Below are 6,000 nucleotides of genomic sequence, written 5' to 3' on the forward strand. Positions count from 1 at the left end.
TCTCTTTCCAGTTAGTGTCTTCTGACTACCCTGGAGGTCATATGCTGAGGGTGATCCCAGGGTGGGCCCCTGTTTAACTGGGCTTCTGAGCAAACGATGGGAGCGAGTGCTAAAGGACGAGGTGAATGGCAGCCAGCACCTGTCTGGGGGTGCAGCCAGCACTTGCTGGGTGTTTGAAGAGACTGTCTTGTCTGGAACCATGACACAGCTACGGATATTAGTGTAAATGCTCTTTGAAACAGAGAACAAAGTGCTCTGCTGGAACTGATAAAAGTCATATGACTTTCTGTTACCTACATGTTTTTGAATTGGAGCCACTAGATGTGGTCGAATCCGTGTGGAGTTGCTCACTGAGGAAAATGAGGAGAAAGAGATGGCACCAGCCAGAATCAGTGGAGGAAAGAGACTGGTTTTAATTGCCTGCCTACTGCCTGTGCAGATGGAGCAAACAGCTGCTTTCTCACTCATGTGCAAACCAGGAACAGAGCTTAGCTATAATTCTGTTAAAACCTCAGTGTAGTCATGCTTGTGTTTAGAAAGATCTCTGAAATCAAAATGACAGCCTAAATCACTCTTCTGAGATGCTTGTGACCCCTTCTGAGTTCAAGCTTTCTTCTTTGAAATTTCTACTACGTCTTTCTGATGCTTTTACATCAGCTGACCTGCTTGTGAGGACAGCTGTGAAGCATGGGAGCCTCTGGGAGACTCCTTGGAAAGGAAACTCGAACCCTGGTTTGTGCTGAGATCCACAGCTTCTCCACTGCCATGCTGCTCCCTGGGTCTGAGGTCAGCATGCCACCTACTCCCTTATGCATCTTTCTGATGGGGGGCTTAATGTCACCATCAAAATTCTGTTTAATAACAATAACTTCCTTGGCCTCTGCTCTCTGGACCAAAACTACCATTAACAGCTCTATGAGATGAGTTTCTGCAAGGCTAAGTGATAATTTATGTAAATTACTTAATCGGTCTCACACGCTGCAGTGGCCTGATCTCATGGCTTCTTCTAGAAGTGAAATTCTCATGAAATCACAAAGATGTATTTCTCCTAACAAAATGCTGTACGTGTGTCAGTGCCAGCAAGAAATGTTGTGCTGTGTTGGCTTCTGTTCAGGGAGACTGGTCTATGGTTACCAGGAAATGAGAAATCAGACATTTTGTGTAAATATTCTTTGGGAGAACACACAAGATATGGGGCACAGACCCTGTGCAGGTCTGTGTGAAGCTGATTTTTCTCTGATAGCTCAAGGTCAGCATCACTCCTCCAGGTGTCTTGGCTGTACTGGAAAGCTGCAGCAGCTGGCGGTACTCACTGCCTGGGAGGGTACACACTGCTTGCTGCTCTCCGGTGCTATTAAACGTGTGCTCTGACCGTGTATGTGGTTTTTTCAAATTGTCCTTACCACGTGGGACAACGTCAAGCAGCACTGACTCCCTCCCTTAGAACAACTAACCATTCACTTGCCATTATTGAACCGTCTGGTTGGGTCTGAAACTTCCTCCGCACACTTCAGCCGAAACCAGTCACTCGAATGAGATACCTCTCTTCCCCAGAACTTGGGTTTTTGTACTTTGACTTCATTCTTTGAAAACACTTCACCTAATTCTAGTTTCACTGATCAACCTCCTACTTGCTGCTGGTTGACTTCAGATTTGAGTTGGCTGGCGTACTGCTGGTGTTTTTAATCCGCACAAGCTGTGGGATACTGCACTCAAAGGTGAAATTTCTGGAATTTTAAAGGGAACTTTTAGTGCAAGTTTTAATGTAGAGTAGGTAAGAGAATCTTTAAGCCCTTTGTCTGCTGTAAAACAAAAGCATTAAATCTGTGAACATCTGTTGAAGTTCGGAAGTGATGTAAAGCGCGCGCTTGGCAAAATACAGGCACCCAGCACTGCTATGCTGAGGTTGTTCTGCAGGCCTTGTGTGAAAAGTGATTCTCATAGACAATAAGCAGTAGATTTTTTCCCCCTACCTGACTGGTTCCTCATAATCAAGTTACAAACTGAACTAGGTCGATAAGAAAGGCGTCTCTGAAGCTTTGACTTTATACCCAGAAAATGCTATTTGTCCCCAAACTGCATATTGAATTCAACAGTTGATTCAGTTCAGTAGAATAAAAAGGTTTTTTTTCTTTTTTTTTTTTTTGTTTTGTCTCATGTGCCTTTATGCATTCTCAAAGCCTGTTCAAGCCATGTTTGTTCATTTAATTTAGCACATAAAGACATCATTCTTTTTTCTATCTCTAATTGCATTTGGATCACCCTTCAAGGGGGTGTACGCAAGCAACAAATAACCTACTAAGTAGAAACGGTATGTTTAACATCCCGGATGCATTCAGATTTCTCATTTGTATCAGCTGTAGAATTGCTTAAGTACACATAATTTTACGCCTTTATTGCTGAGAAGGAAAACATTGAGCTGTGTTCGGTTGCAAATAGACAGGTCTTCATTCCTGCGAGCCTCTGAGACTCACCCTCTCAGAGAAACCAATACAAAACCAGATTAAAATCAAGGACCTCAAACAAGATTTCCTGCTTGCTGATTCTCAAATACGATTAAAATTGATTTGAATCACTTCGACTGAAGTGGGTCCACCCTGAACGTCTCTAAAGGGCTGGGTGAGAAGCAGGGCTCTGAGATCCCGGCTCCTGCTGAACCACCGCCGGTCCAGGACGCGTGGCAGCTCCACTGAGCCTGGCAGTGACCACGGTGTGCTGCGGAGCCCAGGAGGGGACCTCTAAAGGTAGTGGCAGGGTGTCTTCAAAAGCTGTTGGAGCGGGTCCAGAGGAAGTCCCAAGTTCAGCCTGGAAAGGAGAAGGCTCTGGGGAGACCTCTCAGCGGCCTGCCAGTGCCTGAAGGGGGCTGCAGGAGAGCTGGGGAGGGACCGTGTCAGGGGGTAGAGTGCGGTGGGAATGCGGTGACAGGACAAAGGGGAATGGCTTTAAACTAAAAGAGGGTAGGTTTAGATTAGATATTTAGAAGAAATTCTTCATTCAGAGGGTGGTGAGGCCCTGGCCCAGGCTGCCCAGAGGAGCTGTGGGTGCCCCATCCCTGGCAGTGACAAGGCCAGGCTGGATGGGGCTGGGGGCAGCCTGGGCTGGTGGGGGGGTCCCTGCCCAGGGCAGAGGGCTGGAATTAGAGTATTATTAAGGTCCCTTCCAACCCAAACCAGTCTGTGATTCTCTGATTCTGCCAGAGGGAAGGACTCACTTTTGTCCAGGCTCACTTTTGTACACACCTGATTTGGATATCTCAGTGTCAAGTAACAAGAAGTTACCATCTCTTTTCTTTCTTTCTGTTCTTTCAATTAAAATCTTTCCCATCACGACTCACGAAAGCTATAATCTTAAACATGCTGGTGAGCGCACACAGTGAGCAGCCGCTGATCTTGCAGAAGAATCTGACGATTACCTTCAGTCAGCAGATTTCTGCCTTGTACAGTGGACTGGGAAGCGCCACATCATCACAGCTGCATTTTTATATGCAGAAACAGTACTAGGGATATGGTTTCATGGACACTTGTCTTGATGGCAAAGCTGAGATGTTTTCCTCCTGCTTGTAGCTACCTTTGCTGTACTGACTCAGCTCTGTCTGCAGGGCTGCTTTAGGTAGAAGATTTATCTCGTCCAGGTGAAATATAACCAGTCACTTTCCTGAACCAGCTCACAGTGCCAGCACACACAGAACTGAGCGGCGCAATGAGGGGGGACGACCTGGGAAGGGAACAAGCTGCTCTAAGTTTACTTTAGCTGCTCCTGAAAAAAAGAAGCAGCCTTTCTGTCTGAGTAAGAGAGGTAAATCTTGCTAGCCAAAGCAGTCTGCAAGAAAACTGTTGGCAGCATGGAGTCCCACGAGCTCTCAGGGTGCACCTGGCATGTAGAAATGCTTTGCTGGCAGTCAGCACGGAGCCGTGTGTCCTAATGGCTGAAATGAGGCACGCTGTAACCAACTGAAGCAATCGTGCTCCAAATTTGATCTGTGCAGACCAGCGACATCAGCCTACCCCCCTTGTGCGAGCAGTTGGAAAGGCAGAGTTTTGAAAGCCGAGTTGATTCCCTGTCCAGCACTAGAGGCTAAGACTGAAGAGCCTAAGCCCTTCTGGAATTCAGCAATGGCTTAATTCAGAGCAGGGCTACATCCTGGATGTGCAAAAATACTTTGGGGCATGCTTAGGTCATGCAGATGTGTTCAGGGCAAAGACTCCCGATCTGTGCTTATCAGATCCAGCAACCCATCTGCCTGTGTAGGACATCTGTGCCCCAGCACATGCCTTTAAGCAGCAGATAAATGTGTCAGAGCTCATAAATGTTGCTCAGCTAGTGCAGCAGTACCTGCACCCACGTCAAGCTCTTTCAGGGTCATTGCAGACAGAGGCACCTGCCTGTCTTCACCTGTCCGTGTATGCGTGCCTGTCCTTGCATGGAAGCGTGAAGTGATTCCCAACCCTCATGGGTGATCGACTGCTAGGATGAGACAAAGGCTCATCTGCTGCTTTTGGGGCTTAGAGTTTGAAGAGAAAACATCCTCACTGATCTCTTGGGGATAGTGAGCTCATCATCATTTCAGTTAGGTTGGAGTTAGTTTTCCTCCTAGTAGCTGGTATGGTGCTGTGTTTGGGTTTTAGGATGAGAATAATATTGATACCACACTGATGTTTAATTGTTGCAGAGCAGTGCTTACACCAAGCCAAGGACTTCTCAGCTTCTTGCTCTGTCCTGCTAGCGGGCAGGCTAGGGGTGCAGCAGGAGCTGGGGGGGGACAGAGCCAGGACAGCTGACCCCAACTGGCCAAAGGGGTATTTCACACCATATGGGGTCATGCTGGACAACTATATGGGGGGCTGGCTGGGGTGGGGGGACCGGGTGCTCGGGGCTGGGCTGGGCATCGGTCAGCGGGTGGTGCGCAATTGCATTGTGCATCACTTGTTTTGTACACAGTATTATTAGTAGTACTATTATTATTATTATTTTCCTTTCTTTTCTGTCCTAATAAAATGTCTCTATCTCAACCCACAGGCTTCGTTTTCCTGTTTCTCTCCCCCATCCCAGAGAGGGAGGGGGGAGGGTGAGCGAACGGCTGCATGGTGCTGAGCTGCTGGCCGGGTTACACCACAGCAGCTCATTAGGTGTTTTTTGCTTTTTCTATTTTAGTGGTACTGTATGTAAATATTTTATTTGCTTTAAAAAATAATAATAAAAAAATGAAGCTATATCTGTTGAACAACAGCTACAAGCTGCTCTTTTACAGTGGATGGCTGCTGGCTTGATACCTGAGTAGCAATGGTTGGTTGCACACTTCTTGGGAAACATTTCCAGAGTAAGATTCAGGAATACAGGTGGAGATGGGGCCATTACAGTCTGGCAAGGTGTGTCTGCAGCCCAGAAAGCCCCCCGTACCCTGGGCTGCACCAAAAGCAGCGTGGGCAGCAGGGCGAGGGAGGGGATTGTCCCCTCTGCTCTGCTCTCATGAGACCCCACCTGGAGCCCTGCACTCAGCTCTGGGACCCCAGCACAAGAAGGACAGGGAGCTGCTGGAGGAGGCCCGAAACAAGCCACAAGGATGATCAGAGGGCTGGGGCACCTCTGCTATGAAGACAGGCTGAGAGAGTTGGGGTTGTTCGGCCTGGAGAAGAGAAGGTTGGAGTTAGATGATCTAAAGATCAGGCTTTGAATCAAGCCCTTCAGAGTTGAGAGGAAGGGTCAAAAGCACTCAACGTTTGGCTTGGGCTCCATTATACTGCTACTTCCATGTATTGTTTGGCAGCCGGCAAAATATTTTTGTGGAAAAAGAACTGCTGCTTCCAACCCCCCTGCTCCTCCTGTTGGTTCCCTTGGTGGCACTGCAGCCTGAAGCCTGACCCCGCAGGTGCTTTCACAGTGATAAATGATCCCTTCACAAACACTGATTTAAGTATTGCTGCCAAAATCAGGCACGAGGAAGCAGAGGGGGGAAGGATGGTATGTTACAACGGGCTGAGATAATGCAGAAGGTTCAGGGAT

The sequence above is a fragment of the Anser anser genome, assembly GCF_964211835.1.
Source record: "Anser anser genome assembly, chromosome: 9".
NCBI classification, from domain to species: Eukaryota; Metazoa; Chordata; class Aves; order Anseriformes; family Anatidae; genus Anser; species Anser anser.